Source organism: Schistocerca gregaria, chromosome 1 (genome assembly GCF_023897955.1).
Source record: "Schistocerca gregaria isolate iqSchGreg1 chromosome 1, iqSchGreg1.2, whole genome shotgun sequence".
Lineage (NCBI taxonomy): Eukaryota > Metazoa > Arthropoda > Insecta > Orthoptera > Acrididae > Schistocerca > Schistocerca gregaria.
Genome location: NC_064920.1, coordinates 894,464,697 through 894,488,111, shown reverse-complemented (window position 1 = coordinate 894,488,111; position 23,415 = coordinate 894,464,697). Strand labels below are relative to the sequence as shown.

Genomic DNA, 23,415 nt, shown 5'->3' with positions numbered 1-23,415 from the left:
ATGGGAAATTATTGTACTGTCACAGTACTCCCAGTCTATCTAAAATATTTGAAAAACTTGCTGTTACCCGAATCCAAAACGTCATTGCAAAATATTCTGTTATTCTAAACAATCAATTTGGTATTCATCAGGGGAAGAACACCTTAGAAGTACTGAACAGTTTCATTGAAAAAAATAAGTACATCATTAGACAAGAGAAACAAGGTGGCAGGAATTTTCTGCGACCTCTCAAAGGCATTTGATTCTGTAAATATGCATTGCTTATTTACAAACGTGAAAAGTATGACATTAACGGCAGTGACCTACAATGGCTTAAATCCTACTTATCAAACAGAAAGCAAAGAGTTAGCTTCTCTTTAAATTGTGCATGTTATTGTTCTGACTGCCGGCCAGTGTGGCCGAGCGTGTCTAGGCGCGTCAGTCCGGAACTGCACGACCGCTACAGTCGCAGGTTCGAATCCTGCCTCGGGCATGGACGTGTGTGATGTTCTTAGGTTAGTTACGTTTAAGTAGTTCTAAGTTCTAGGGGACTGATGATCTCAGATGTTAAGTCCCATAGTGCTCAGAGCCATTTTATTATTCTGACTGTAAAAAAATCTCAGAGTGCTCCGCAAGGCTCCATATTAAGCCCAGCCCTATTTCTCTTCAATGTTTATGACTTATCCTTAAATATCACCTCCCCATTACTTCTGTTCACAGATGATACTTCTGTCTTAACTAAAGATCAGGTTCAGAAATAGTTCCCAAATCTGTGGTCAGTACCCTCAGTACCTTAGAAAATTGGTTTCAGCTAAATGGGTTGAATCTAAACTTATCTAAGACTCACATGATGCAATTCAAGTCGAAACAGTGAAAATGTGAGCAGATTAAAATTGTTCATAACAAGCAAGATATACAACAAATTGACTCAGTCGAATTCTTAGATTTTAAAGTAGATAAACATTTGAGCTGGCAGGCACCCATTGATTACCTAGCAAACAAACTAAGCAGATTTGTCAAGTGCAACTGACATGAGCACATGGAAAATTCAAGGTTCTTTGAATCCATTATTAAGTAAGGTATTGTTTTGGGGGAAACTCGACAAACATAGTGCAGATACTAAAATACAGAAAAAATCATTCTAAATATGTGCAATGCAAATAATAAAGAACCATGTCATCCATTGTTTAGAAAATTTAAAATATTATCTCTGACATCCCTATACATATATGGGAGTATTATATTTTCGTACATCAGACATGAACTATTTGGGGGAAACCATTTTGTTCATTCACATGATACTAGAAACAATGAAAATTTTGTGCTCCCCAAGCATCATCTCAGACTGTATGCCCATGGACCACAATATATTTGACTGGAAATATGTCTTAAATTAAAAGGGAAGAAGTTAGTGCAGGTGAATTTAGGTCCGTTTAAAAGAAAGCTATATGAGGCACAGACATGAAATGTTATTACTCAGTGGATGAATTCATCCAGGACATGACCCCACTGTTTAGCGCCCGTAAACCTCAAACACACACACAAACACACACAAGCTGGAAATTTGAGCTGGATACATTGTGTTAAATATTCCAAGAAATATCCTTATGTTGTTGTTATTCATTTTAGTTCAATTATTTATTAGCGTAAAAAATATTGTAACTGTGTTATAAATTTTTGACATGTCTCCTGCTAGCAAACCAAATGGTTTGGAAATGTACGTTATGAGATGAATAAAAGACAATTCACAGCAAATTGTAGAAAAGGAACATCGTCCCAAAATCAAGTGACTAGACCGATTTGATGTTCAGGACATGAGCAGTAGCCCATAGTCACTTCATAGTTGTATATACCCTGTGGCCCACAGTCCTCAACTTGCCTGCGGAAACGGGATTTGCACCAACTGATTTGAGCAATTTCGCTATAACCTACATCTCCAACTTCCGGGTTTGCGTACATCTCATTTCTGCACATATCTGCCATTCACGTGCAAAGCTCTACCTGCGATTGGAGTAAACTTCATATCTCCTATCGATTGTGGTATCGATAGGCAGTAGCAACAAATACACGGTGCTGAGTTGTCATCATATGGCTGTGGCTGTCAACAATTGCCATGGTTTGAACAATGTATGTGATTGATGCATCCTGTAAAATAATTAACTTACCTTCACCAAAAAAAGTTTGAAATTGATACATTTTGATTGGTTTCGGCATACTAATCCAAATGTTCATTTTTCCGGTGCTTATTTACTACCACGAATGGAAAGTCCAAGAATGAACATTACACATATGGGAACAGAAATAGTGCACTTACTTTAAACACTAATTTTTATTAGTAACTTAAAATTAGGTTTATGTTGGCGTTAGAAGGAAGCTAACGTAATCGGACTGCTGTCATGGGACGAGTACTTCGCGGAATGGGCATATTGCTCCGGTCACTCTGAATGATTGTGACTGAGTGAGGCCGAACAGACTACTTCACAATGTCCTGTTTCATGCTCTTTAATTAATCCGGTCGTCCGAATACTTGCTTTACCCAATTAGTTACACATGATCTTCCAATAGCTGCGTATGCTGTTCACTTATGTTTATCTTACACATGAGCTCCCAGCTGATCACGTAAATAAAAGGTTGTTGTATGTTGTAGTAGCCTTATAATGTGCAATGTAGAACTTTGATTGAGCAAACTGCAGTTTGAGGTTATACTAATGCCGACCAATTTCTGCTAAAGATTAAAAGGAATGTTCTAGTTTTAATGATGCCATAACACACAAATTGTGGCGCTCTGAACCTGTCTGTTTTTGTAATGACAACAGGTTTATGACTACCATGATACAACGGGAGGATAAAATAAACCTTGTTTTGACTTTTCATAAAAAATAAGCAGTCTCGACTTATCAAGCCCCTCATTAGTATTACGGTGAATAGAGTGTAATGCATTTTTTTCTTTCGGGGAATAATATGGATGCAGGTCAGTTGGTCAATTAAGATAATAATTCCAGAATATTTTATATAAAAATATTACAGCAAACATTCATATGTGGAGACAGATGGGATACTTAAAAGCAATACAAAAATTTTGTTTTGAAGGTGTGCATGCTAGATTTCTGTCACAGTAATACTGTTACTGGAATAGTGATCATAGCCAAAATGCAGTAGTTTATAGTGAATAACTTCAAACACAGACAAGAAGTTAAATACATTTCCATTAAAATCAGTAATATTTGGGAAGCAGCATAATTTTTGTCACTTGGAGGGTGTGGAAATATGAACCAAAATGAACATTCGACAACCCTTATTATCCCAGGTACATTAACTGTGATACCACTCTTACTTTCTCATGATGATTTTGTTCATTTACTATTATTTGTTTTATGTAAAAGAATGCCTTAGCAGGAAGTATTATATGAAATCTTAGAGTTTCTACATATGGTGCAGTTATATGTGAGAGAGGCTCATTCAGTGAAAAATATAGTAGTATCCAAAGCACCCTGAAAAATCCTGATCTGTTTTGAAAACTGACCACTGTCTCTCAATGTGCAGAAATATTAAGATCTGCAGTCATGAAACATACAAATGTAGAAGCATTCGGCTGTATAGTTAATCTAGCTAAAAGTATTCCGCTTGCCACCCTGAGAAATAATGTTACTATATGCAACACAACAGCGTCTTCAGAATGGGGACTAATCACTAAACCGCACCACAGGGATCAGCATTGGGCCTACTCTTTTTCTTGCTTTATGTAAATAAGCTGCCATTGTACATTAAAGAAACAGAAAGAATTCAGCTTGCTAATGATTCAGGTTTAGTGATCACAACCAACTGAGGATCTCAGCACTGTAAAGTAACATTTTCTTTAAAATTCATAAGTGGTATTCTGCAAACAGACTGTAACTGAACTTAACATAAAACGAAATACCATATATAGTACAATTCTGTGCTACATCTAACCTGACCACACTGTTAAAAATTATGCATGGTAGAAAAATGAATGAATGAAGAAAATGAATGTTCGAAATTCTTAGGTGTTTACAGAGAGAGAAGATCAGATTTTAATGTAGCCATTACAACTGGTGCACAGCTTCTAATTGAGGTAGGAAATTGGTCATGCCATTTTTAAAGGAACCATCCCAGTATTTGTTTTTGGACATCAAAATTTCTAAAAGTTGGCTTACTTTCTATGTTTTAATTCGCTCGTACCATCATATTCTGGGGCAACTCTTCATTTAGGAAGAAAATTTTCATTGCTCACAAGTGAGTAATAATGACAACATACAGTGTATAAAATGACCTCTTTTAGACTGCTGTTTAAAATGTAGAAACCATTAGCTGCACACTTAACCTAACACAAAAATGCAAAGAGTCACGTCAAAAAACCCAGTGAGTGTGCTCAGCAAAACAGCATCTTCAAAAAGGGGAATGGCAGTTTTTACTGTTTATATCATCTAACAAATGCTTCAGCTGCAAATCCAAATGTGTCTATTCAGTGGGTTACAGTATGTTATCATTTGAAAATGGTTACACAGCCTAAATATGCACAACAGCTAATAGTGCAAAATAAATATATAGTTTGATCCAACCAGTGCACATTTTGATAATTCAGAAAATTGGCAATGTAACCTATCACAACCAAATGTTACTGGAAGAGCTCTTTAAATAGTTAAGTATATGGGCAATAGCCTCATGCTACATTTACTAACAGTCAACCACAATTTAATCACTACCTAATGTTTGACATGATGCCTGATGCAATTCTTGTCTACATCAAATGAAAAAGTTGGAAATTCTATTTCAGACAGTGTAAACTCTACATCGGAAAATCAACAGTATTAGGGAGAGGATCGTTTGCTACTCACGGTAAACATCACTCATTGGGTTGCAGACAGACACTGTGAAATGTTGTTTTCCTCTCATGCACTTTGATAACTGATGTGTGTGTCTCTTGGCAGAATTGTATCTGCATAAATACTACTATGAAGTACAGGGCAGACGGTATTGGCACGGGTTTTGTCCAGCTCCAATTGTGTAGTGAGCAGGATGGCTAAAGTGCCTCTGTGCATGCTATAATTAATCTAATTTTGTCTTTGCAGTCCATAGAGGAGCAATACATGTGGGGAATAAGAATGCCTCATTAAATACTGGCTCTCGAAACTTTGTAAGAGCCTTTTGTGGGATAATTGGTATCTGTCTTCAGCAGTCTGCCAGTTTGTTTTTAAACATTTCTATGACTTTCCTATGAGCCAAACAAACAAATGACCATTCATGTCACCCTTACTTTTATACATTCAATGCCCCAATTTGGTATTTAAAAAAATGCAACTACAAAAGAATCATCCAAATCTGACAGAAATCAGTAGATGTGATATACATCTACAGACAAACAAATAAATACAATTTCAGAAAAATTATGTGATTTATTCAAGAGAAAAAGCTTCAAAAATGCAGCAAGTCTGTAACATGTTGGTCCACCGCTGGCCCTTATACAAGCAGTTATTCAGCTTGGCATTGATTGATAGTGTTGTTTAAAGACCTCCTGAGCGATAGTGTGCCAAGTTATGTCCAACTGGTGTGTTAGATCATCAAAATCCTGAGCTGGTTGGAGAGTCCTTCACATAATGCTCTAAAGGTTCTCAGTTGGGTAGAGAACTGGTGACCTTGCTGGTTAAAGAAGGATTTAGCAAGCATGAAGACAAACAATAGAAATTCTTGTGATGTGCACTAGGGCGTTATCTTGCTGAAATGTAAGCCCAGGATGGCTTGCTATGAAGGGCAATAACACAGGGCGTAGAATATCATCAGTGTACTGCCATGCTTTAAGGGTGCCGTAATGACAACCAAAGGGGTCCTGCTGTGAAATGAAATTGCGCACCAGATAATCACTCCTGGTTGTTGGGTAATATGGCAGGTGACAGTCAGTTTGGTACCCCACTGTTGTCCAAGGCATCTCCAGGCACTTCTTCACTGGTCATTGGGGCTCAGTTGAAAGTGGGGCTAATCACTGAAGGCAATTGTACTCCAGTCAATGAAAGTCCAGGCCTCAGACACCAATGAAGACATGTCTGATGAGGCCTTGGAGAGTGCTGGGATACCAACTTGACTGTCAGCCACCATAGGGTCCAGCAACCTGGAGTGATGGCCTAGGATGCCATTTCATTTTATAACAGATCCTCTTTGAGTATCATCCATGACATATCAGTGAAGCCCAGCTGAATAACTGCTTGCAAAAGGGCCAAGGGTGGACCAACGTGTTATTCACTTGTTCAGTTTCTCAAGCTCTTTCTCTTGAATAAATCATCAGATTTTTCTGTAACTGTAATCAATTGTTTTTCTCTACATGTTTATTATGTTTACTGATTTCCGTCCCACTTGGATAATTCCTTCATAGTGAGGGATCCATGAAAATGTTTGAAATTAATACATATTTAAATTAATTAGACAGTCACAGCTGACAAATTTAACTTGTCTTGTTTTCATCAGCGGTAATTATATTTGCAGTATCTGCCTTAAGTTGTGTTAATTTCAGTGGGAGCTACACCCGAATGCCAAATGTAACAGTCCCTAGCTTTCAAAATTAGAAATATTTTCTTAAGGTGTCCATAAAAAGTGTGCATAAATTGTATGCAGAGAGAAGAATAAACGACAGAATGAGATAAAGAGATATGTAGTTCATGGCAGCAGAGCTGAAAGAAAGAACACAGTTTTGTGATTAGGTTAGAAATGAGATACGAAAGACATCATCATTAGGGCTGTGGCTGTTGATGAATACAAATAAAAGTTTCCTCATGAGTCGTTTATTTTGCCACTGTGCATTTCAGTGGTTCATAGCTTCATCTTCAGGTGGGGAAATGTTTAGTTACATAGCTGCTTTTAGTGAACAGGATAGACACCTTTCCACAGCAGCAGACCAAGGTCAATGTAGGTTATATTGCATCTTTTGCTGATGACAAAAAATGTGAGGAGATCCTCAAGGATGTAGAACATGTCATAACATGATAATACATAATACCTATTTACAAAAAGAGGTATGTGCTACTATTCCATCCACAGATCCTAAGGGAAACGGTCGTCATGGATCTGCAATAAGTTAAAACATTTCAAACATATTTTCATTTAGAAGATAATAATAAACCTGTTACAAAAATGTAAATAATTAACACACTGGGTTGCATGTGATAATTCTCAGACATTTGTAGCCATGCATTATAAAAAAGAAAATCAATTTCAAACACTTACTAGCATTTATGTCATTACTGTATTGGAGATGAGCAGAAGTCATTTTTTTGTATTGCCCACTTTGATTGATATGCACATCAATTGGTTTTACTGAAAAATAGTTGATGTAATAAAAAGTTTGAGGCTGCTGGCAAGTTATAGAAAATTGTATTCCTGAATAATGAATAGCATTCAGGTTCAAAATAAATGGCTTTAAAGTTATGTAAATATTATTAGTATTTCTAGTATTAATTAAATGAATATGTTTATGACAAATTTCATAAGGAATAAATGTATTGAGAAACAGTATTTAGTATTCCTGTTTGTTGACTGGGCCAGAAGAGAATGTTCTTGAGTTCACACCACTAATAATTTGTATTAAATGCTTTTGAACTTGAAAAACTTTAGCTTCTCTTGATGAGCTGTCCAAAAAATAATTGTGTTATATTGTAGAATGAAAATAAGTGAAATGTGCTAGCTTTTTAATTTTTATATTGCCTGTGTCTGACAGTATCCACATTGCAAATAAAGATTTCTTTAAGTGCTTTAACGGCTCTCTAGTATACTTCTTCCAACTGAATTTAGTATCAAGTTGCAATTCCAAGAATCTAACACTGTCAGCTCTTCTGTCTGCATGTTATATTTTATACATATACTGGGAGGAAACCTCTTACAAGTCCCGAACTGCATCTTCTTCCACTTCTCCTTCATCTTTTTCCTCTTCCTCCTCCACCTCCTCCTCCTCCTACTACTACTACTATAGCTTTCCCATTGGAATGGGGTCCACTTTTTGTGTCTTATTTGACAGTGAGATGATTGGCTGAGCTGATGACTGTCCTAGGTGGTGCCTTTGTGAGCGTCCATACTAACAAAGTATCCAGTCAAGCATCTTGTCATTGACTAAAGCCACTCCAGTTAATTATCAAATCATTGTATTGTTGTTATGGTTGAGCAGAGAAAAACCTAATGATCCTCTCAGTAAGCACATTTCCATGACATGTACCGAGTGCTCAGCACTTCTGAGTGCAGGCCATCACTCAGTACCATATAATGCAATAGGTCTTATCATTGTGCATTGTAAAGGGTGTCCCAAAAAGAATGACCATATTTTAACTTGTAATAATATTGAGACAAATATCACTAGGTAACTGAAACAACACTAGATGTAATCAGTATGGCCTCGAGTTGCAGAAAAAATCTGCTAGATGTCACTACGAGTCCAGTTTCCTCAATGCCAACATGCCTTAACGTTGGATAGGGCCTACATGACCACGAGACCAGGCTTTACACTCTTGGCCTCCTATTTCCCCTGACTTAACACCATGTGATTTCTTCCTGTGGGGATATGTTAAACAATGTTTTTATGTTCCTCCCTTACCTCGTGACATTGATGAACTAAAAACCAGAATTAAAAACCAGAATATCAGCTGCTGTAGCTTCAGTGACAGAAGACTCCTTAACGCTCAGTTTGGGATGAATTTGGCTATCAACTAGATGTCGTCTGTGCAGCCAATGGAGGAAATATTGAACATTTATGATGGATTTTCATAAACTTCTGTCTTTTCTGAGTAATTTAGTGTGCAATTTGTTGGCATTAAGCCCTTCTTCTTAATAAACAACTCTATTTAAAATTGGGTCATTCTTTTTGGGGCACCCAGTATATATGATTTTAGGTGGACGAGCATCTTCTTTTCCCAGGGAACACTAGTGACATCTCCAAATTGCATCCAGATTAGTTTGATTCTTGTACATCCTCACTCACATAGCCATCTCCCGCGTCCAGCCATCCTGATTTAAGTTTTCCGTGATTTCCCTAAATCGCTCCAGGCAAATGCCAGGATGACTCCTTTGAAAGGGCACGGCCGACTTCCCTCCCTGTCCTTCCCCAATCATATATGACCTTTGACCTCTGTGTTTGGCCTCTTCCCCCAAACAATCCAATCCAGTCACATAGCCATCACTCAAGAACCTAGATATCAGACTGTACCAACCTTGTTAAGAGAAGCTTCATTAATTTGTGTAGGTCTGTGTGATGGGCTTGTTTGTAGGTACTCAATTCTGAACTGGATATAGTGTGTCTTTTCAAAGTTTATTGACAAAGTATTATCTAGAAATCATTTATCACTGTGCAGGAAAAATTTCCTTAGTTGATCTTTCTAAAACTATACTTTATTTGCTATGTAATGAAATGTTTGTATCACCTGCAACGAAAACAAACTTTGTGTCTAATAAAGTTACTGGTTAAAGGTAATTAATACTAACAATAATGTTGGGGACCCTAAAATGGTATCTTATGGGACACCAGATGTGATTAGAGCCCAGCTAGATGATGACTGATAGCTTAATACAAGACACTTTCCTATTGACATCCTTTTATCTATCAAAGAGATATAATTTGAACCATTCTGCAACATTTCTTTTTACAGCACAGTATTATAATGTAGTTAAATGCCTCTGATAGATCACATAGTATACCAGCAGTTCATAATTTATTGTCTAACAAATAAAGTACATTATCTCTGAATCTGAGAAGATCTCTGCTTAATTAATTTTTTAACAATAATGGAATTTCCTGGATGAACAAATACATAAAGTAAGGGAAAGGCAGCCAATCACCTTTAGCAGACATGCATGGAGAAGAGAAACGTAACAGGAAACTGCATTCAAACTACCTTTCAAGCTCTAGCTCTTTTTCCAGCCAAAGTAAACGTATTCAGACAGACAACCACACAGACATAAACACATCACTCCCATGGGCACGAAGAGATTTGTTGTAGATAATTAATTATTGAAAGCAGCTGCCTGAACTGATGAAGGTGGCGAGGGAGAAAGGGAGGATACAAAGAGGGCGTAGCACTAAAGAGCCAGGGCTTTTGACAGATAGCTCTGCAGTCATGCAGCAAGATGAAAAAACTATGAAAGACAGAGCAAAAAGAGTTATAGGAACAGTGAAAAAAGGGGGGGGGGGGAGAGGAAGGGGCAAAAATCCGCTTCAGCTGATCACTCTCAATGCATAAAGCCAAATTCCTCGATGTCGATATGTCAATCTTCCTCCTTTAGATTGCTCAATAAATACATCTGTCGATATTAAGTGCACGACTCGAAATGGTTCAAATGGCTCTGAGCACTGTGGGACTTAACATCTGAGCTCATCAGTCCCCTAGAACTTAGAACTATTTAAACCTAACTAACCTAAGGACGTCACACACATCCATGCCCGAGGCAGGATTCGAACCTGCGACCGTAGCAGTCGCACGGTTCCAGACTGCAGCGCCTAAAACTGCTTGACCACTGCAGCTGGCTGCACCACTCGCCAACAGTATTTCCACTCTGAGAACTGTCACTAGTTCCAAATCGAAAGGTCTCTTCCTTACAGTCTTTGCCACCTATGGATGCCACATCTGCTGTGGTAAACAGAAATTGCGAAAATATACCCACAACCTTACTAGAGCCTTCACTGACAGACAGTATCCTATACACCTCATCTACAGACAAATCTCATATACCGTCTGCTCCTCTGATACCAATAAACCTATTAACCAGCCACCGACCAGCACTCCTCTGATCACGCAATATCACTCTAGCCTTAAAAAACTGAACCATATCCTCCAACAGGGGATTGGACTACCCTTCCCAATGCAAAATACATGACAGAGGGCTCTTTGTACTACATATTAATATTTGTGCCCTTTCCATTTGTGTATGGAGGGCAGGAAGAATGGCTGCTGAAATGCCTCTATGCACTTATTAATTCACCTAATTATAGTTCTGCAGTTCTTACAGGAGCTGTATGTAGTAACTACAGTAATTCCTATGTCCCTCCCTTACTACTGGCTCTTGAATTTTGTAAGCAAGCTTTCGTAAGATGTTTGACATCTTTCTTCAAGTGTCTAGAAATTCAGATTTTTCAGGATTTCAGTGACACTCTCCGGTGGGTCAAACAAACCTGTTGTAGTGGTCCAGCTCTGCATACTACTTTAGAGCTGTAATTCACAGTTAGAGATTTACTTCTTGACTTGTGTTTTGGACTACATTTCCAAATTAAACTCAGCTCAATGCCTTCATTCTGGAATCTCACTCCATTACTTGAGCTTCAGTTGTAGACAAATCAAAAATTTCTTTTTGTTGTAGTGAGGATTTCAATAAAAAACTGCAATAAATAACATTCATTGCTTATTTATTAACATCAACATGAACCTTACATGTGCTCTGTTCGATACAGGAAGACATACAAAAATCTAACTGAAGATCCAGTGTATCAAAATTCATTTCATAAAAGATCATTGTATATCTTCATATTCAAAATCGTTTTTTCTTTGCATATACAACAAAACTGGCTGGCAGCCCACACCTGTTGTCCAGAGTTAGCAGGTGAGTGCCACCAAATCCTCACTGCTGCCCAGTGATTCAGAGGAAAGTCTGAAGCTCTCACAAAATAATGGAATTTGTATTAGTAATAACATGTCATGGGTCTGGAGATGAACACATGTCAACTTACTTTTTTTATATAGCAATGAGATCATTACTTGATGTATTATTCAGAAGATCAGACTGATGGCCATTTTGTATAATAATAAAAATCAGGAGCAGTCATATATTCCATATGGATGTGGTTCCACTATATCGATCAAAGGATATGTTCACAGAACTTCTTTGGAAGCATGTCAGCATGACATCAGTGTGGAAAGTGATACTCTGTATAATTCTTTGTTTATGTATACCTATTTTCAGTGTAACAACTCGTCAAACATTAGAGGCAATAACCATTGAAATGCACATGGCACATAAAGAGGATTGAGAAGTCTGGTAGCTGAACGGCTACATTGTGTCGGCAGAATATGCTGCGCTGGAATTGCAGCTCAACTGGGGTGAGGAGTTGTGATGGGTGGAGTGATGAAGAGAGATGGGAGGTGGAGCAGAAGAGGGAGGTTAGGAGGAGAGTGACTGACTTTGGTTTCGATCAAAAAGTGTAAGATAAAACTCAAGCAAACACAAAAGTCTGTTATCTTCTACCCTGAAAGTATCAGCCTCAATGGACTTATAACTAGTGATAGTATACTCTTAAATATCATTTCCCCAGTAAGTAATTACTATTGCTCCTCCTGTATATTTTTTCATCATTCAATTACTCAATGGATTCATATGTCCATATAGAAACTTCTTCAAATCATGGCCACTACACAAGCCTTGTTCCCTGCCACAAGTAAAACAGCTGCCTTTGGATGAGGCATGGGTTTGATAAAGAATAGTCCTTCATACAAGGAAGCTTTTTCTTAGTTTGCTTATCTGATGACCATAAACCAACACCATATCACCCACACTTCATGTGGCCAATACACTCTGTCTCATTGTTTTTTCCTAATTTTCACAACTTTCTTGAATTTACTGCACGTATTTTTCCTGGTCGCTCTTCCAACATAGATTCCAGTTTTGACTAAGTCAGCCATCAACCTGCCAACACATTTCCATAAAATTTACACAGCAGTTGATGGGATATGTAAAAATGTCCTTAATTAAATATATTACATCTGTGGAGAACCAACAGGGAAAAATATTTTGCAGTTCATTATATTGGTGTACCGTGCTTGCTTCCATTTTCTGACATATATTGCACATGTACGGGTAAATCCCGTTATGTGCAATACTTATGTTCCACGGTATTGTCACACACACCGAATTTGTCTAAATCGAGAGTCATTTTATACTTGCATTGTAATGATGCAAAATCTAAAAAAACACAATGATACACTGAAATCATTATCATTAAGTCTGCATCCTAAATAGTTTATGGATCATCTAAATCAGAAGAATTTAATGGTGCTACAGTCAGTTTAGGTTCTGTGATTTATTTCTTTACATTCAAATCCTTTGTAGCTGAAGTGTTCTCACTAGGCACTTGACATTCATTCGAAGGGCCACACTATATTGCAAAGATTGTTTAATTGGTAGCAGTCTAATTTCATTTAGCATTTGACTATACAACTCTTTATAACATTGAAGAGAATGTTCAACATCTCTCTTCACTATTGCACTCTTCGTACTTCTTCAGGATCACATTCCCCAAAAATTCTCGTTGCAGTGTTGATCGTTCTGGAAGACTCAGCCATTTTCTTTCTTGTCAACTTTCCAACAGGCTAAACTTCCTCATTGTCTGTTTTATCTTTATTACTATGCTCACTGAAAACTATCAAATCTTCACTGCTCAGATCTTCTGAATCAGAGTTCAGGAGGGCACACACATTCTCTTCACCAATGTCACCCAATCTGTCGTGCCATGTCCACAGTTTCTTTTGTTGGAGCAGTGATATCAGTGATTACTTCATCTTTTAGCATTGGCCAACTTCGGAACACAGTTTCCTCCATATAACATTCATATATTTTGGAGTGATGTCAATCCACACATCACTAATAACATCAACTGCCGTCTTGATAGTAAACTGTTGCCAGAAACTCTTGATGGTAAGTTCGTCACTTGGATCACATTCATCTATGAGTTTGGAGAAAATTGTATGCATATAGTATTTCTTGAATGTAGAAATAACTCCATGGTCCAATGGTTGCAGGATAGATGTAGCGTTTGGTGCTAGAAACAGAACTTAATGTTTTTATTTGAATCAATAATGGAAAGTGGATGGTTAGGAACATTATCAAGGAGGAGAAGAATTTGTAAAGGGATTTTTTCTCTCTCTCATACTAGGTCTTCAATTCTCTGTGTAGTTCATTAAAAAATAGTTACTGAAAATAGCAGAAGTCATCAACCCTTTTTTATTCCATCTTCAATGAACTCCCAGCCTGCTCTTGTCACAGCCCTTTAGTGCCCTAGAGTTTTGAGAGTAGTAGATAATAAGGGGCTTTAGTTAGCAATCCCCTGCAACATTCCCTCTGAAAAGAAAGGTGCATCAGACCGTGGTGTTCTTAATTCTGGTGCTGTTTTTTTTTTTTTTTTTTTTTGTCAATAGACATCAATGTGTGGCTAGGCATTAATTTGGAAAATAAGCCCATTTCATCAAGGTTGAAAACCTTTGTCACAATTCCTTTAAGTGCCTTTTTGAATTCCTTAGCTTCAACGTTATCTGTCACAGCTGCCTCTCCTGTCATTTGAATGTTGCGGAAGATAAAAAGATGCTTGAGGCAATCAAACCAACCTGAGCTAGCCTAAAAAGGTGCTGGATCATCCTCTTATTTTGTTAAATCTGCATACAAGATCTTAGCTTTAGCTAGAATGGCTGCTCCAGAGAGAGAGATATGCAATGTTTTTAATGTTGGCTGTGGTGCTCAGTCCAGTGGCTTAGCATATTTCCATTCTTTCCATCATCTCCAAAGGAAATTTGATCACTCTAGTCACACTTAAGTTAACTGAGATTTAGCAGTTTTTCCAGTTGATTCACATGGTCACAAATAGTTCTCACAGTGAATTCAGTAAGTACCAGAGCATGCTGAAAGTCTAACAGTCCAAACCTTCCAGCTTTGTTTCTGCTGAATATAACCTTCACACATGCTACTTTCCTTCAACAGGCACACTTTCTTTATATGTGCTGATGCATTACTGCTTCTACATACTGTTAACTAGTAGCAGTGCTGTACTTAAAACTATAATCACATAAATCTGAAAACATGGAAAATGAATCTGCATGTAATGGGTCTACCTATACAAAGTTCTTTTGACAAGCTAACTCATTTTCTTGAAATAATAGTATTTACTTATACACTGGAGCACCAAAGAAACTGGCATAGGCATTCATATTCAAATACAGAGGTACATAAACAGGCAGAATGGCTGTGGTCGGCAATGCCTATATAAGACAACAGATTTAAGTAAGTTTGAACGTAGTGCTGTAGTCGGCACACGAGCAATGGGAGGCAGCATCTCTGAGATATCAATGAAGTGGGAATTTTTCCATACTACCATTTCATGAGTGTGCTGTGAGTATCAGGAATCTGGTAAAACATCAAATCTCTAACATTGCCAAGGCCGGGAAAAGATCCTGTAAGAATGGGACCAACAACAACTGAAGAGACTCTTCCAACATAACAGAAGTGTAACACTTCTACAAATTGCTGCAGATTTCAATGCTGGCCCATCAGCAAATGGCAGCATGCGAACCATTCAATGAAACATCATCAATAGAAGCCTTTTAGAGTCAAAGGCCCATTCATGTACCCTTGATGACACAAAGCTTTATACCTCACCTTGGCCCGTCAACACTAACATATTGGACTGTTGATTGCTGGAAACATGTTGCCTGGTCGGACGAGTCTCTTTTCAAATTGTATTGAGTGGATGGACTTGTGCAGATATGGAGGCAACCTGATGAATCCATGGACGCTGCGTGACAGCAGGGAACTATTCAAGCTGATGGAGGCTCTGTAATGGTGTGGGGTATGTTCTGTTGGAATGATATGGGACCCCTGATACACCTAGATATGACTCTGACAGGTGGCCCATATGTAAGCATCCTGTCTGTTCACTTGCATCCATTTATGTCCAGTGTGCATTTAGATGGACTTGGGCAATTCCAGCAGGACAATGCAATACCCCACATGTCCAGAATTGCTACAGACTGGCTCCAGGAATACTCTTCTGAGTTTAAGCACTTCCACTGGCCACCAAATTCCCCAGACATGAACATTATTGAGCATATCTAGGATACCTTGCAACCTGCTGTGCAGAAGAGATCTCCACTCCCCCATACTGTTACGGATTTATAGAGAGCCCTGCAGTGTTCATGGTGTCAATTCCCTCCAGCACTACTTTAGACATTAGTCATGTCCATGCCATGCCCTGTTGTGGCACTTCTGCATGCTTATGGGGCCCCTATGTGATAATAGACAGGTGTACCAGTTTCTTTGGCTATTCAGTGTATGTGTATGTAACAAGTGCTGCTGTTTCTGCTGCTGTAAGGTTTCTTAAACAGAACACTGTCATACAATTTCAAACTAGAGGTGTCAATGCTTGTACAAGACTTATCATGGAGTTGTGTAATTACTCAGTGGAAATATTTATCTCCATCTATATTTGTCAGTATTTTTGAAAAACAGACAAATCTTCTTAAAGTACTGGTCTGTAAAGTAAACACCAAATCACTCTCTTGCTGGAACATCTGAAGTCATTTGCATACTCAGATGTAATTGAGATAACTTATCTAACACTAATTTCTCATATCTTTTAATATATCTTATAAGGAAGTAAAACTGCTGTAATTACAGGTAGCATCTAAAAACTCTCAAATGTAACAATTTACTATGCATTAAAAATGTCAGAGCTTTGTGATTAGAACTATACTTCACTCCCAGAAAGTGGATACATAAATTTCTTAAAACTCCAAACAACACATACAGCTTCTTTTTCGGCAATACCATGAGATGTGTCACAGTGTTTAGCACACTGAATTTACATTTGAAAGAACAATGGTTCAAATCACCACCCAACCATCCAGATTTAGGTTTCCCAAGATTTTCCAAATTATTTTAATCAAGTGCCAGGATGGCTCCTTTGAAAGGGCACAGCCAGTTTCCTTTTCCGTGGTTTCTTAATATGAGCTTGTGCTCCTTCTATAATAGCCTTGCTATCCACAAGACTTTAAACCCTAACCTTGCTTCCATTTTTCAGTATTACCATAATTCTGTTCATAAAATAGAAAGAAACTTCCACATGGGAAAAATACATTAAAAACAAAGATTCCAAGACTTACCAAGCGGGAAAGCGCCAGTAGGCAGACACAATAAAATAACACACAAACACACACACAAAATTTCGAGCTTTTGCAACCGGCAGTTGCTTCGTCAGGAAAGAGGGAAGGAGAAGGAAAGATGAAAGGATGTGGGTTTTAAGGGAGAGGGTAAGGAGTCATTCCAGTCCCGGGAGCGGAAAGACTTACCTTAGGGGGGAAAAAAGGATAGGTATATACTTGCGCGCGCGCGCGCACACACACACACACACACACACACACACACACACATATCCATACATACATACATATACAGACACAAGCAGACATATTTAAAGTCAAAGAGTTCTTTGACTTTAAATATGTCCGCTTGTGTCTGTATATGTATGGATGGATGTGTGTGTGTGTGTGTGTGTGTGTGTGTGTGTGTGTGTGTGTGTGTGTGCGTGCGTGTGCGAGTGTATACCTATCCTGAGTATTTACTTATCAATAATACTACACCTATTGATAACATTGCCTAAAAATTTTATCTTCCAGCACCCAAGTTGTGATTTACATAATTTGCTAGTTACTCTTCCACTTCTAAGCCCCTGGAATTGTCTCTCCATAGTTTCACAGTGTTGTTTCCATGTAGAACTAAGGATAACTATTTCATCTACATGTGTCAAGATATTGTGCCATAACACCTTACCAACTAATTGGTTTAAGGCTCTAATAAAAACCAAAACTGTCACATTGAGCCTCTTTGCTTTGATTGTGTCCATGGACCTCTTTAGTATTCTAAACTAAAATTCCATTCCTTCAAAGAGGAAAGCAGTTTACTGCCTGTATTCATTAGCCAGTGGTACTTGGAGAACCCTGCTATTAACCACATAGTAATAATGTACTGAACTCCTTTACCCTTACTTCAACGGTGTGCAGTGGTGGGTGGTTTGTCCCTTTCTTCTTCTGATGTACAGGGTGTTCCAAGAGAATGGTTAATATTCAGGGATATTACAGGCATGGTAATTTGAGGCAAAAAGCATCATATGGACATATGCTGTATTACGAATGGTTTCCAAGATAGAACACATTTAACGCACATAATATTTATTTTCTGTTTTATTCAATACATTGCGAGGTTTACACATGTATAACAGTTAGTAAACATTACAACATGTGTTTTACAAAGTATCAGTCTTTCTAACGCCTTTAAGCATTATTGTATTTGTTACAGCTTTTGGACAGTTCACAATAAATGTTCGAATATCCTACCTTCAGCTTCACGGCACTTGTGCACTCTTAAGAGAACAAGATGTGTTGCATGTCTGAATGCTTCTGCACACCCAGTAATGAGGGAATCAGCATCCATGATGTGACCAAACAGTTCATCTCACATATTTCCCCTTCATTTATACAGCTCAGATTTCATTCAACGGCATAAACAAATCTAGTGGTATAAGGTCTGATTATCTCATTGAGCAGTTAATTGTACTACTACAATCAGTACAGTAATTAGGTAAGTGCAGTTGAGCCCCAAAACAAATGTACATTAATCATGTTCCATCTCAAAAAACCATTCAGAAAAGGGCAGATGTACATAAGATGTTTTTTGCTTCAAATGAGTGTTCTGCCATATTGACCATTCTGTCGGGGATGCCCTATATGCCATCAACATTCTTCACAGCCACTATAGGGTTTTGACCAGTAGTGGGATAGGAAATGGTTTCACATTGAATGGAGTGTGATCCTCGACCTTTAATGTACATGCAAAGTCCGTTATAACTCCAGGACTTGATATGAAGACAACATCGTATATTTTCAGATGACCAAGAAGTTCTGACTGTTCTTGCTTATTCAATAAAGTTTTATCATTGATTACTTTAGAGAAGCTGCCCGCAGCTGTAAATTTTCCCTTATCATACTATTTCTTTTTTCGTTTTTGGCTTATACCATTTGCCATTATAAATAAATCAGCCACTACACTTGTTTTAATATCCTTTAAACTAGAATAAGATAAGAATCTTCACTTCCTTAATTCTTTACATTCTCCTCTACACATAAAACCAAAAGTCTCTCTGCTAAAGTCAATGATGGCATGACAAGCTGTCATTCAGCCCATGTTCAAAATCAAAGGTGGTCATTTATAGTTCAAGAGAGGCATAGGTTTCTCAAATTTTAATCCTTCCAGTTTAAAATTAACTAATCTTTCCTCTGTTATTACTTACTTTTCCAGCAATCTCGTCTGTTATTACTTACTTTTCCAGCAGTCTCAGTGTTTTCAAATGTTTTGACACCAGGTACTGGTAAAGTAAGGAAATTTACTTATATTTACTTCATCCTCAAATTAACTGTTATACGTAATACTTACATCACTACCAGAATCACATACAATGTTGATACTTTTCAGTCTTATTTGTCCAGAAACTGGTTTAAATAGTTGGGTGTTTTCTACAGTTTTTGTCCATATATCTCATTCTTTGATATATTTAATTTAACTAGTGCAACATCCACAGCCAAATACATGATTTATAAATAGTTTCATCATCATTTGATACAGTAACAGAATACTTCCTTCTTCATAAACTGCATCACCTCACACTACAACCCCCTATTCAAGATAAGGTTGGGCTACTTGTAGCATGCACAGAGGCATTTAAGCAATAATTAATTCTTCCCACACTCCACACACAAATGGAACAGGAAGAAGCCCTAATAAATGATACAATGGAAAGTACCCTCTGTCATTCAAATTATAGAGGTTTCCTGAGTGTAGATGTAGATGAAGATGTAAATGGAACTGTGCTGCCAAGTCACTAATGATGTACATTGTATCTAGAATAATGTCCATCATCTACTCTTCTAATACTGAAATTCACCCCATTCTGATTACTTTCTATTGTTGTTTTCTGTGTCAAGATGCAGGTTGTTTTCCTAACAACAATTCTGTGGCAGACATTGGTGGAATAGTCACTGAGATCAGAGGTAACATTTTTTTTCTCATTTGCCATACTTGTTGCTTACAAACTCAATGAATACATTAGCCTCATTCAAAAAGAAATGAACCAAAGGCTGTAAAATAAAAATCACTGAAGGGACCGTAATGCCACATGATGACAAAGGGAGCACATGCACCATTCGCTACTCTCTAATGCTGAAAACAGAGAAATGGAGCTTTCACAAGAAGAGGAGAGGGGTGCAGTGTGTTTCCTTGTGACAGAAGAAGTGTGGGGAAATGAAATTCCTCAAAGAATGCCTCAAATGTACAGAGAGTAATGGGTGCCCATTGAAATTGTGATATTCAATTTGACCTTTGGGCCAGTGGATGCCACCATAACTCGCTGCTGTTCAATAATGGAGGACATCCACCTGTTGGACAGTGGTATCAGTAGTGCAGTGTGACATTCCAGATTGTGCATCATTGGCCAATGACATTTGTCCATCCTTGAATCACTTGTGCCATACCTTGACCCTTGAAAAGGACATGCACTGGTCTTTGTACACCTCTGCCATACTTTGCTGTATTTCCATTCCCCACACTCCTTCCACTCTCAGGAAATGCACTATACCCTGTTGGTCTTCTTTTGAAACCCCCATTTCTCTGTTTTTAGCTCGACAGTGTAGTGGGTGGTCGACATGTGCACATTCTCATTCTGTCATCATATGAGTGTGTGCCCATGTCCCTCTAGTGGCAAGTTTGCGGCCTCATTACACTTATAAGAACTACATCTTTTGCCATAGGCAATGGCATTACAATCCCTTCACTAGTTTTCATTCTTTTTGAATGACTCTAATAATTTTACAGAAAATCGCTTACCTGCATTTTCATAGTTTTAGTATATGTACCACCAAAGCGAACACACATTTCCATAGTTATAAACTCAGATATTGTGAATTGTAATGTATTTGCCTCATAACATACATCATCTAGATCATTTGATTCAGGTATAGGACACATGTCAAATTGTGGTAAAATTTCACCATAAACATAGAACAGCTGATGTTAACAGCAGCATCATTATTATAACAATACAGTTTTGTTACATATACATACAATAAAATATAACACATACCACCACTAACCCCTTTCATCCTCTTTAAGCAGTAGGTAGCATTTTAAGTTATTGTGCATCATGATTCAGCTTTATCATCTCATGTTTAGTACACTTATTCAAATTACAATTTTACACTATTTTAATCCTTTGTCTAATGTTCTCATCTTTCTTTATTTGAAGTAAGTAACATATTGCATCTAAAGTAGTCACATTCCAGCAGCAAATAATTGTTACTAATAAAAGTGTCAAATACAAATAATTATTACTAAAAATGTGTAGTTAAAGATTCAGTTGTATTATAGAGTACTTTTGTGTCTGTAATAAATTTTCAACACAATTCCACAAATGTAACTGACCATAGCGGCATCATGCTTGAGATATATTCACATCCAGGAGGATTGTGGATCATATCCACATGTAATAAGCATGATTTAATGTATCTATAGTTTGCCTAAAACAGTTGAGGCCTTCCTAGAACCGTGTATTTCTGTGATTAATACTGCTTACTAATTCAGCTCTTATCAGATAACAAGCTTTTTTATTCACACTACTCTACAAATTTTCCTTTCATTGATGCAGTTGGTACATAACTAAATGCTCTACTACAAACTGCAATTATTTGGTAGTTAATTTCAGTGGGTTGTGCATTCTACAAATATTGTCAGTTTGCTACACTGCCCTGACACCTGGTCTGTATTTTAAGGCTTCTTACATTGCCTTACATGTTACATTCCATTAATAATATTCCATGAATTCCACAGTGAGCTGTCTGTGGGATTTGGAAAAAGTCATTGTACATTTAACTTAACATGAGTGCAAAACAGTGAAACTATATTAAATTACTGTATTACAGTGCAAATTATATAGTAATTATGCATTAACATAAAACATTGAAAATAAGAGTTTTTGTGGAGATACTCTTCCATTGATTAGAAAGAGTTGCTCAATAAGAAAATTCTTTAATTCACTCTTTAAAGTCCACTAAAATATCTGCATGACATGTAATGTGCTCGGGTAGGTTGTTGAATAGATGCATACTCATGTATCTGTCTCATTGAGGTCCTTGTAGAGGTTGCTTTTGGTCCTATATTCATGCTTTTTATATTTTTTGTGAAAAGAGAAGTACTGGTAATGAGGAAATATATTAATGAATATGTGTAGTGTGAAGTAGTTGTCAAAATACATAGTTTTTTGAATAGGTCCCTACAGGATGTTCTTGAATTAACACAAAATATTTCTTATAATGCACTTTCTGTTCTATAAATACTATCCTTGTAGTTTGAATATCTCCAGAAAATGATCCTGTAACTCATTAGTGAATGAAAATATGCAGAATAAACTAGTTTTTTTTGTTAAAATACACATCATTTCAGGAAAGCCCATGGACCTTCAAGTTTTGTTATGCATGGTTCAGAAGACTTTATTGTAGAATGATTTATATTAAGTATACTAGCTTCAAGACTTACCTAATTTCACAGTTATAATATAATTGGATAGATAACAAGAATCTTCTCACCAGGTAGTGGCAGGAGAAAACAAATTTAAAGATTATGGAAATGTGGAAGCTTATGGAACCCATGGCTCCTTCTTCTGGAGAAGGGCTGAAGGGAAAGGAAAAGGAGATGAAAGAAAATGACTAGTGAAGTTTAGGGAATGGGGAGAGTTACAGAAAAGTTGCCAAATACCGTGGGTCAGGGGACACTTACCAATTGGGATCAGAAGGAAAGACTGATTGTCGGAGTCTGCGCCAGATGAGATTGGAAAACCTGAGAGCTCAATGGTGGAACATTGGGTAAGCAAGACAGAGGTTACTGGAGGGGAAAAAACATTGTGTAAGATTTAGTAAGGGCATAAAGCTAAGTGCATTATGTGTGGTAGATAGGTGGGGGGAGGGGGGATGAATAGACAGGTCAGAAAATAGAATATGTAGAAAACTAAAAGAGAGTGAAGAAAAGGAATATTACTGAAGAGAAATGCTGAAACCAAAGAAATTAACATAAATGTAGGCTAGGTGGATGGCAGAACCAAGCGCATGTTTGCATGTTGTAGCTCTAGTTTTCACCTGCAGAATTCTGAGAAACTAATGCCAGGAGGAGAATCCAGGTGGCACGTGTCGTGAAACAGGCACCGAAGTTGTCACATCTGTCATGTTGTAGAGCATACTCTGCAACAGAATATTCTGTGTCGCCAGTACACACCCTCTGTCTATGCCCACTCATCCTAATTGATTACTTGGTTGTAATCATACGAATGTAGAAGGGTCGAGTAATGTTTACGTAACAGCTGGTACGCAATGTGTTGTTTCACAACTGGTTTTCCCTTTGACAGTATACAGTCCATTCACTTTAATGTGACTTGCCTATTTCCGACATCAATGTGCAGTAACCATTCACAGACAGTAGATGGTAGCACTAGCACTGGAAGACATAACAAAGTATGTCAGGGGATGCTGAAAATGGTGCAGTCATTGTCATAATATGGAAACAGAGTAGTTTATCTGCTGTACAAAAGGACATGATCAT

The 23,415-nt window shown here is 37.5% G+C and overlaps 1 protein-coding gene across 2 annotated transcripts in view; it reads left to right on the top strand.

Annotated features, from left to right (window-relative positions):
* The first annotated feature begins 1,960 nt into the window (after positions 1-1,960).
* Positions 1,961-23,415, top strand: part of LOC126273917 (golgin subfamily A member 3-like) — a 69,523-nt gene continuing 48,068 nt past the window's right edge. Inside the window, exon 1 of one of the 2 annotated variants that reach the window (XM_049977067.1) lies at positions 1,961-2,106. The gene's annotated coding sequence lies outside the window, so the exon portion shown is untranslated. The remainder of the gene's footprint in view (positions 2,107-23,415) is intronic. The other variant, XM_049977068.1, reaches the window with a different exon arrangement.